At 35.7% G+C, this 11716-nt stretch overlaps 1 long non-coding RNA gene across 8 annotated transcripts; it reads right to left on the minus strand.

Annotated features, from left to right (window-relative positions):
• Positions 1 to 3065: 3065 nt before the first annotated feature.
• On the minus strand, positions 3066 to 8781 carry LOC113309116. Of its 8 annotated transcripts, XR_003340346.1 has the most exons (6): positions 8469 to 8781; positions 6299 to 8227; positions 5823 to 5873; positions 4722 to 5653; positions 4460 to 4537; positions 3066 to 3424 (listed from the first exon to the last, which is right to left on the minus strand). It is a non-coding gene; the product is annotated as an uncharacterized LOC113309116 (long non-coding RNA). The 8 variants fall into 8 exon arrangements; XR_003340338.1 differs by having other exon boundaries at positions 4722 to 7826; positions 8134 to 8227; XR_003340353.1 differs by having other exon boundaries at positions 4722 to 6340; positions 7596 to 8227.
• Positions 8782 to 11716: the final 2935 nt, after the last annotated feature.

Consider the following 11716-nt stretch of genomic DNA (forward strand, 5'->3'; position numbering starts at 1 on the left):
CCATGCCAAAAGAACTTACTGACAAACTAGATAGTTTACGAATGAGATTTTGGTGGGGGGAAAAAGGATGAGGAAAAAGGTTGTTATACTAAGGGATGGCAAGACATTGCTCTTCCCAAAGAATTAGGAGGCTTAAACATTAGGAAAACTGATGTGTTAAATCTTGCTCTCTTAACTAAACTAGCCTGGAGACTAGTTGAAAATCCTGATGACAACTGGACTGCTATTCTTAGAGGAAAATATTTTGTTGGTTCTAACCCATTATGCGATAGTGTTTCTAAACATGGCTCTTGGATCTGGAATGGAATCTGCAAAGGTTTAGAAATAGTTAAGAAATTTTATGTTTGGGAAATTGGTAATGGTAGATCTGTGCATATTTGGAAAGACAATTGGATTCCCAATATGCATAGACCTCCTCCCACTCAGTTTTACTCCTCTAATATGGTTTATGTGAGTCAGTTGATAGACCATAATTTGAAATGCTGGAATATGGATACTATCTCTGCGTTGTTTGATAACAATACAGTTAAAGAAATCCTAAAGATTAGAATACCATTTGATGGAGAAGATAAGTTGAGATGGGAACCAAGAAGCAATGGTTACTTCACAGTTAAATATGCTTATAAAGTTATTTTGAATGACAAACTCTTGTCCAGTCCTAGCAAAAATGATATGAGTATCAATTGGAAATCCTTCTGGAAGCATAAACTACCACCTAGAATTCAACACTTTATGTGGAAGTTTTTACATAGATGCTTGCCAACTAGATCCAAGTTAGCTAGAATCACTAAGTATCAATGCACTGATTGTCCTCTTTGTGATCAAGGCCCTGAATGCCCTCAACATCTCTTTCTTACTTGCTATGTTGCTAGAAATATTTGGATTAAGTTTAATAATAGATTATATAACTCTCTCAGTAATACTGATCTACATCAATGGGTAACTCATTTCTTTCAGGCAGGTAACATCTCAGCTGCTTTAGATTTCAGTCAATATGAGTCTGCTGCTATTTGTATGTGGTCAATTTGGAAAGCAAGATGTGCTAAATCCTTTGATAATGTTAATCCTAATGTTGACACTATTGCTGCTTCTATTACTATGCAGCTGAATGATTGGAGAAGTACCATTTTGGCTCCGTCTAATATCAACCAGGCCATAATACAATCTCAGCACTACTGGTCTCCCCCAGATAGTGATTGCATAAAAATAGACTTTGATGCATCATATGTGGATAGTAACAGCTTGTCTGGATGGTCTCTAATATCAAGGAATTTTGCAGGTTACTGCAATGGATTGCGAGGAGGCGCAGCCCAAGCAATAGATCCTGAGCAAGCAGAGGCGTATGCACTCTTAGAGGCAGTTATATGGGCTAAACAAAAAGGCTTAACAAGGTTGCAGCTGGAGGGTGATTGCTTAAACGTCATCAATGATGTTAATGGTCAACACACAGCTGTGAAATGGACTACTCACAGCTTAATAAAAGATACTTTAAACATTTTAAGTTCCTTTTCCTTTTGGTCTTGCACTTATGTGCACAGGGATGCAAACCACATAGCAGACTCTCTAGTTAAATTTGCAAGATCCCATATTATCTGTTTTCAGTATTCTAATTATTTCCCTGACTGGATTCAAACTTTGATCCAACAGGATAAAACTCTCGATTTTTGTTAAAGGGAGAGCAAAATATGATCTGAGAAATGCAAAAATCGTAGTCAACTCACTGACTAGAGATAACTCAGTATATTTTTCTAAATTAGCCTAAAATATCCTTACTAATCCCACCTCCCCTTCACACATGTAAAAAAAACACATCTGATTTCTATTGTCGTCTTCCTCTTTCGTGAAAAGAAGAATCAAAAGAAGAAGAATCCCTAACTAATCAGGGTGTGTGGATTTCTTATGCAAGTGTGGAGGACTTTTGGGGGATTTATTACGACATGATAGGCTACTTTGTAACAGGAACAATATCTCCGCAAGAGGACATTTGACTCATTTGAGTTCTTCTTATTACTTACTGCTCTTTAGTATTGTTGAATAATGTTGATGTTAAGTTAGTTCGTGGACATGTTAGTGTTAATCGGAAATGTGAGAATAGTCACAAGGTTGACCGATTGAGAGTTTTGATTTTAGCATACCTGTTCACAATTCACATATTATTAAAAAAAAATCATTACCATTTAGAGGCATTGGAGTTTAGGATCAGTATCTGTACAAGCTTCCTCAAAGGCTCAAACTTGTTTCCGTTATGTGGAGCGATGTCCAGATTTTAAACCCACGCTTCCATTACCACATGAATTGTGTAGGCGGGAGAAACGGTGCAAAGTTAATTCTTAATCCATATTTGTGCGCTTAGTTTCATGTATAATAACATAGATCATGACATCACGTTTTCCCTTTTCTTATTATCCTGTTTGGCGAAGGCGAGATTTTTAAAAGCCTAATGTAATTTTCTAGGGTTCATGACTATTATCGAAAAAGAAGACGACGTAGAGTTTTAGTTGTTTTTGAACATGTGTGAGAAATTTGTGCGCCTAGCAAGGGTAATTTAGACCGAGTTAGAAATAAATATAGGATTGAGCCTAGTTACCGAGTCAACCACGACTTTTGCGTTCCTCGGATTACTTTTTGCTCTCCCTTTAACAAAAATTCAAAACTCTCATGTAGTTTCTTTCAATCAATATTATCCATCTTTCCTAAAAAAAAAAAAAAAAAAAAAAAAAACTACACTTGTTCATCCAAGTGTGCCTCAGTTAGGACAAGGAGTCATGGTGCAAAGATGAATGATCGCCTACTTTACATTTTTTGTTTTAGCTTGTACTTTTTTATGGGATAAAAACTGATGCCCTTTTGCTGGATTTTACAAATAGAAAGACATGTTCTCGAAACAATACATTTCTTACTTTTTATGGGATAAAAACTGATGCCCTTTTGGGATAACTTGGAGGTACATGAGTATTTCAGGTTATTCCAATTTCTTTAAGAAATTTCACAAATTCTGTAAAACAAGTTTTTAAAGCTTCAAATTTGTTCAACCAGATTGTGGGCTTAAATTTATTTCAACCAGATTGTGTTCTACTGTAAAATAATATGTAGAAAAGTAACTATTCATTCATGTACAACAAGTTGATGAAAACTGTTGCCGATTGTGGTTAGCTGGACTCGTGGCAAGAGATTTTCCAAAATGAGAAATGAAATCAAAAAGAGAAACACACATTTTACTGGACACAATTCACCCTATGCCCCCTAAAAAATGCTCATCTCTGAACTTGTGAAGCAAAATCTCAACGAGCCAGTGTACTGGACTAACAAATATCCCTGCAATATGCACTCATTGCAGTGGGGTACTCAAAGATGTCGCCCCTGCAGGTAGCGACTGAAGCTGGTTCACACTTATTCCAATAAGCAAACAGGTGAAGGCCTCCCACTGGCACAGAGAAAAGACAACATATATATCAACTAACCATTGAAAAGATAATCAAAATAAGTTTCACATGAGGCGCAAAATGACAACATCTAAAGACCAGTTACCAGCATCTTTCATCACATGGTACAAAAGGTAAAATCCCATATGACAGATGGAAGAAATTAGAGCCAAATTTCTCCTGCACATACTTAACAAAAGTGCTTTGTATTACTTCTGAAGGCACTTGATGCAAGAACTATAAGGCACTTGATGCTAAACATATTTTTCAATTTCTTCTACTAGTGCAGCTTCAATGTGTGTTGTTTAACTCATGAACCTAAAGTAAGGAAAACATGAATATAAATGCTAATGGCAAGAGCTTAATCTACTTCCACTGTATGTATATACATGACTGCAGAACACGATACTCCTACTGAAATTAGTCGGAGGACTTCAAAGCCAGAACACTAAACAAAAGCCTCAAAAGAAGATAACTATTCAAACCATCCAATTAATAGACGCACCCTACAAGTTCCAGCAAGTATTTTTACTCTCAACAGATTTCAACAAGGCAAACCTAAGGTTATGAAAAATAAGTTATGTGATAGAATCGGTTTAAGAATACGTAGAGTAGGCTAAGAAGTACTCGTTGCACATTAGTATCGTAGGTAAGAGTTTGAGCATGATCACTCTCTACCCATATATAGATTCCACACAAGTCTTGTAAAAATGATCTAATACAACTCCAGCCAAACAAAATTGTTTATCCTTGTGCATGATCATAAACAGTGAGTAAAGACCAACTAATTATTTTGAAGATAGTTGACATAGAAAAGAGATTGTCTATTAAGTAATGAGATAAGAGTTGTTCACTCTCGCGCATGAGACAAAATTAGAGCATCAGGCTCAATTTGTTGCAATGTTGAGAGAACAAAGACAAACCGTTTTTCACATCCCAGATTCTGCTTGGAAGATAATATCCATACATTTGCATAAGTTTACCCAAAATTAAATCAAATCGAGGAAGAGGAAAGACATAGTTTACGAAATACATACCAAATGCAACCTTTTGCTGTCGAAATAAATCCTCTACAAATGATGTTGTCTGGGACAGTGAGGATGATCAGCTGAAACCTACCAATAAAGTTATTAAACCACAAAATTAAAGATAACCGAAACATTATATCACTGTAAACTGAATTCATAAACATCCAATTAGATAAAAACCCAATACATATGTAAAACCCTAACTTTGAGTTTGAAATCCAAATTAACCAAAATTTTATCTCGAATTCGAGAGAGCCAAAATTAAGCTCACCTATTGAACTCTATAGCTCCTGCTTTCCATATAGTTGGATATTAGTCAATCGGTAAATATAAAACCCTAGCTTTCATGGTGCGGCAGCTGACATTTTATGAATTTGTGCTTAACCAGATGACCACATGATAGTCCCTTTTTATGTCCTTAACCAGTTGTTTGGGCGTAAAGGCCGCATCCAATTCTTTGAATTTGTGCTTGAAAAGCTCTGCAATTCCAGCAGACACCGCTTTGGTTCTTAATTCAGGGTCAGTCCTTTTGTTACTACCACAAGTGTGCACATCGTTTGCGGCTGTGAGTCTCCACCACCCACAAGAATCTAAGGGAACTGCTCGCAGACGCCACTTGCATGTCTTGTCTTTGCATTTGGCAATAAACCCCTGACTGTCGGATTTAAAAGTTGTGTACTCAAAATTTCTTTCTACTTTGGCTATTGCAAGTATAAGTTTCAGCTCCCCCTTGCTTTTGAAAGTGTTTCCCACACATAGATCATCGTGGGAGAAAAGTACAATCATAAAAGGGAGAAATTAACGTACCTTTAGCACCACCATCTCCCTTGGCAGTCTCATTCTTGGACTGATAATCCTCATCGGAACTCGACTCCAGATTGTTAAGAGGGGTCAACGGAGTGTGGGGAAGCATCTTGGATCCGCTGTCATCTCCAGTTGTTGTTTTGGGAGTTAGGGGAGGAATATCTACTTTTACTTCTTCTCCATATATGATTGTGAAAAAGCTTGGGACTCCAGAAACCCCAACTGAACATAAAGTGAAAAATTCTTTGGAGACTCAAAACCAAAGAGAGACCAAGAATATCCCAACCTCCCAAAATATAATCTTGTTAAACTGCCCACCACACCATTAGAAATGTTTTATTCTAGCCCCCCAATATTTACTGTATTCTACGTTTTCATTATCCCAGCATGATTTGATAACTGCAAGTAATTCATACAAGCAACATTTAGATCGAAATCTAGACATAAATTATCTTCAACTAGTACATCTAAGCCTACCAAACCAAAAATGAAAAAATCAAACCCAGAAAGCTTAAAACACAGTATATCCAAATGGTGCTCGACTGCCTGTATGTAAAAAGGGTGCCACCTTCTCATTTCAATCTTCACTCAGCAATACAGGCATCATCATAAAGTAAAGCTGAAACAATTGTTCAATCAATTCATAACCACCAAAAAAAATAAATCTGGAGACGAGGCCTTACCATTGATCAAAAGGTTTAAAAACAACAAATTTACAGATGAACATTTAATTCAAACAGTGATCATTTCAAATCAAGCAATCCCCAAAATTTAAACCCTCATAATTATGGTTCCATTCTGTAACTTCAATTATGAAAGTATTATCTTCTAATTCTAACCCCCCAATAGGGTTACTGAAACCCATCAAACAATAACCAATTGAAATCCTGCAGTCAATCATTTTTAATTTCAATTATAATCAAACATCAAGCCCCAATCGATTTGGAAAAAAAAACATTTCAGAGCATCAATCATGTCAATCAACAAAAACATCATGCATTAGACGATTTTAACAAAAGTAAACAAAGGGTTTAGGTTACTTACTTGTTCTTTTGATAATAAGAAGAGGTGTCCCTGATATAGCACCTCAAGAAGATGAAAGAACAGGCAGAAGAAGAATAAGCAAATGAGGGTAAAGAATTATAGTACGTGCCGAAATATAATATTATATTTAAAAGAATATAAACCGTTGTGCTGTGTAACGGAGGTGTAAGGGGTGGAGTAATGTAAAAGGTCCTCACCCTGGAATATATAGGTACCTCGATCATCCTACTTAACACCTACCTGGCGCCTAGGTGGCCTTGTGGAAAAAAGATCCTTACCCTGGATTGAAAAGGCGGAGACCCTTGAAACCTTATTTAATTCCGTTATCAGAATTATTTTAATATTATCCTAAGGATCCAATATAAGGTGTGCGGACTTTTTAATGGACCCTCTTAATAAAATATCCATAAAACCTATCTTACTTAAATATTTTTATTTTCATCCGGAATCCTGTAAAGAGTCTTCATCTTTCCACATGACCTTAATAATTAAATTCAAATAAAAAAAAGTGATTTTTAATTGTTAATGGGAAATATAAGAATTTTTTAATAAAATGCTAGGGTCCGGTGAAAAGTCTCACTCTTTCTTCAGGACCCCTACACTAAAAACCATACAGAAAAATATTTATTTAAAGTTTTGAAAGTTGGAAATAATAGTAAACAATTGAGGGTCCTCTACTGTTAGGGGCATAAATGTCATATAGTGACATTTTTGGTAGGTTTGGGATTAGGGTGGCACATTTGGGAACCCATTTCGGAGAGGGGCATTTTTAGGAATTGAGTCGAACGAAGAAGAAACTTGTAAAGTAGATTACCTAGCAAAGGGCTTAAATGTGAGAGTAATTACATGTCTCCCTGGAATTGTCTTTGATTTCTCAACATTAATGCGATGATCATCGCGTGATCTTATATTCAAATAAAAAAATACACCCATCAAATCTCTACTACTACTAAGATATACTATCTCCGTCCCTAATTAGATGACCTATTTAAAATTTACTAGTAAATTTAAAAATGATTTATCTCTCAAACTATATAACGGATTTTCTTAATCTTTGTATCATCGGAAAGCATTTTAAAACACATATCTAATGAATATAAAGATGGTATCAAATTTTAAATATTTCTCATAATAATACTAATTTATCACTCCACTTATTTATGGTATAGGTCATCTAATCAGAGACGGAGAAAGTACATTCAAGAATTATGGCAGCTAAATACTTCATTTTTGTGAGGAAAGAAAACAAACAGTAAGCATAGATCAGATATTGAGAAATGAACGAGGAATAAATTACCTTTTTCCCTAGGAGGTAATCTAGATCGTATGGATGGTTCATCATCTTCAGAGCGATGATATGCTGGTGGTTTCTCGTTGGATGACAAAGAAAGGAACCGTGGAGAACAAGACGACGAGAGAGATCTCATTGGTGAAGTAGTGAGAGATCGAAAGAGAAGAAGTGGGGATTTCCCCACCATCATTGACATTCCTATTGCTTTAGTCTTTCTTTACAAATACACCCTAGTAACTAACCAAGAAGTCAAATCACTAGAGAACAATCTAAAATACAGAAGAAGCTCCAAATAATTGCTCAAATGGACATATATGAGCTAAGAAAAGAATCAAAGCCACTAGCTTAATTATACTAACTTACTATGATTCTTTCATAAAAACATTGGCCTAAAATTTAAAGCAGATTCACAATTGGGCAGAAGGACTTGAACCAGACCAAATCAGTGATTATATGGGATGTACAGCTTAGTTGATTGAATAAATCCTAGATTTGATTCGTGATGGTATTATGTAAATTGGTTTCGAAGAAAAACAAAACTTACCTCAAAACCTTCAGAAACCCCAATTCCGAATCGCCAATTTCCCTCACAGACCAACATTCATTTTTCAAGTACAAAAGAAGGGTCCTCAGAGCAACTGCACCATTGAGTTACTATATTCTCAAATTCTCAAGCTATATATGGCTTTTTGGTTTAGAAAATTTGGTATACGATTGTCCATTAAATGTTTTCTATAATTGCTTTTTAACCAAACGGCATGTTAAACCGCGTCTTAGTCTAGATGGTTTTTATAAACACGTTCAGCTGGGAACGTGGTTTATGACTACGTTTTTCTCAGATGGATTTTATAATAACGTTTAATAAAAGGAGATTTATACCTGCGTCTCATATGTCCAGTTTCAGCCTGCCGACGACCAAGCCTATCATCACTTCCAGCCATGGGTTTGATGGTCATATATCAAGGATTAAGAGCTCATCTGAGACCAGCAAAGAGAAGGAGAAACGGAAAGAAATGGAGGTTCATTTGATTGAGTTTGTGACTGATTTCAGAAGACAAGAAAGGGGACTTGTTGCCCTTTGAAAGGATGGGTTCTGTTGGTTCGATTTGGAAGAGATGGACAGGGTTCTTATGCTCGAAATTGTGATGATTTGTGTGGAGTTTTTGAGCCGAAACAGCCAAGAGAAGATAATGTTTTGTTGTTGTTCAAAGAGTAATGAGTAGGTGATGTTTATGAATGATGAATGGTTTTTGAACTGGGGGTTTACTGTGAATAAATTGCAGGTTGAAAAAGAGAGTTTTTACAACAACAAAATTGTGTTATCTCTCAGTCACCAGTTCAAGCACACAACACATTCGAGAAAAGGCCTGAATGAGTTTCTCACCACTTCAAGCTCATTTGTTGTTAGTTGAGCCTGTGTACATTTCCCTGGGTTCTGGTGCAGGCGCTTTTAACACTCACGTTCAACCAAACGTAAATTTAAATTACGTCTCAGTGAGACGCTTTCTTAAAGAACGTTCGGTGTTGGACGTGATTTAAAAGAACGTTTCCATAAACGCTTTCTTAAAGTACTTTAAATGTCGTTTATTAATCGAACGTAAACTTAAAAAACGTTTCATCGTTCCACGCAATTTATAATTTCGTTTATGTCCAACGCATTTTATAACTGCGGGAAACTATATATGAAATTTGCTAAATAAAGTTCTCATATATAAACACCCGGTTTGAAAATATGGAAATATAGCATCAACACTTCAGTTGCTCTCAGACACTACTAATTCAACCACACTAATTGATATGGGCACCTAATTCGATTATTCAATTCTACTCTTTAATTTTGATTTTACCTATTTCCCATCCTTATTTTCCCTAAATCCCATCCAACTACATAATTCAGATTTTGTATAACTCTTTTTAGATAGGATAAACAAAACTCACTCTCTTATTTTCCATAATTAACTTGAACTCTAATCGCGGCCCTAAAATTAATCAGGTTTGAAAACTGATTCCAGATCACCATTAATCTGGTTTGATGATTAAATTGGAAAACTAACTTTTATTTTTGTGCACAATATGACAGTCTGGACATCTACAGCAAAACATTCAGATAGTATAAAGTTGTTAAATTTGGGAATGATTGGATATAATCAAAAACCTAATTATATGATTAGGTTTCGTTAGCATAGTACGCTTTCTTGGTAAGCCAATTTTGGTTCATTGACACGTCGTTTCATTAGCATCAGTACAAAATTAAAAATCCCATAGAGAAAGATATTTAGCAATTGAATGCTAATGAATCAGTGATGGTAGTATGTATATGTGGAGTGACAGTGGTCTTGACATAGGATTAGATTTTATTTTTTTCTTTTCTTTTCTTTTCTTTTCTAACAGAGGATTTGATTTTTGTTAAAGGGAGAGGAAAAATGGATCCGACGAGAGCAACAATCGTTGTTGACTCACTAATAAAACATATTCGATCATGGTTTTCAAATTATGACTTTATTACGCCACTAATCGCACTCATTAACCATACCAAAATGATACCCATTCCTCTACAAACCTCCAGCACCATCATCTCCACCTTCAAACACCCATGGCGGCTATCACCTTATCGGAAATTATTAAATACCAGAAATCTAGGCTGGGGTTAGTGAAACATGAACATAAGAATTTGGAGATAGGATTGAATAGATCTAAAGAGATATCGGTGGAGAAGCCAAGGAAATATATAACGACAAAATATCAGATAATATTACAAGTCGTAATGGAGAGAGAGGATATTGAGTATATGGAGTTGTTACAAAAAACTGGAGAGATAATGGCGGCATTATTAGGAGATTCGAGAATTCATGAATTTTGGGATTTCTTTTTACTGCTTGTAGTTTTTGTGGATTCTTTTTGAATCGATGATAGTGAGACAGTTATTTGATGAATTAATGGGTCACTATAACTAATTAAGATTAAGCAATTTTGATTGAGTTTTTAAACTGGCTCTCCAGATTAAAGTAGTTGCGGATGCTTTGAAGAGACTTGTTGCTAACATGAAAAATCTATCTTTCTTGGAATTTTATGTCTAGAATGACAACACCTTCTACTAAAGAGGTAATGGACGCAATGGAACTGAAATAATAAAGACCAGACATATTACTCCATCGTCAAATTCGTTGGTTTTAGGTGGTGGAGATGATGATGGTGGTGAGCCGTTGGTGTTGTCGAGATATAAGCCCTAGATTAGGTTAACAAATGTAAATAGGATGTGTGCGTGTGAATGGATTATGTGTCAGCAAAGGTATTTTGGTCCGAGTTAGAAAAATATATTGAATAGGTTACCGAGTTAACTACAGTTTTTGATCCATTTTTGCTCTCGCTCTAACAAAAATCGACGATTTCGGGAGTAGGGGAGAAGAAAGTTGTGTTTGATGAAGATGATTATCCATAAAATAAGGTAAGTTTTGTTTACCCAACCTAGATAAAGTTAAACAAAAATTTATATGGAAAGTTGTGATAATTTCACGGCAAAGTAAAAACAAAAACAAAAGTTTAAACAAAAATTTATAAACAAAAATTTATATGATAAATTTATATGGTTTGGATGGGGTTTAGGGAAAGTTGTAATGGGAAATAGGTAAAAACTTTTTTTCTTTGTGTAATTTCACGGCAAAGTAGCAAGCTTAACCTCTTAATTGCTAGCTAGACTCAAGGATCGCGCGCACTGTCCACGTTCTCAATTCCTTTCTAGTTATGCTACTAGCCAACTGGTTGTGCGCGCCACCTACTAAGCTAACACTAACCATCGTCGTGGCCCCCTCACCGGACGAAGTGAGATTTTCGGATATAATTATGCCTACAGAGCGAAGCGAGGGAGGACTCTATATATGGTGACTTTGTGTCAATGTGGCACATAACTTCTTTCTCCAATTTAACACAAAAATTTTTGGTGTTGGTGACAAAAGTTTGGTGGTCGTTTTTTACTGACCAAAATATCCCCACTAAATCTGAGTTATTACTCAGTATCCCCTTTAAATATAAATTCCTAAAAATGAAAGAACACCATTAAAATAACGAACACCACCACCGTTGCTACCTGCGCAACCTATGTCTCCACCAACACCGCCTCTTTTGTAACA

The sequence above is a fragment of the Papaver somniferum genome, chromosome 1, assembly GCF_003573695.1.
Source record: "Papaver somniferum cultivar HN1 chromosome 1, ASM357369v1, whole genome shotgun sequence".
Taxonomy (NCBI): Eukaryota; Viridiplantae; Streptophyta; class Magnoliopsida; order Ranunculales; family Papaveraceae; genus Papaver; species Papaver somniferum.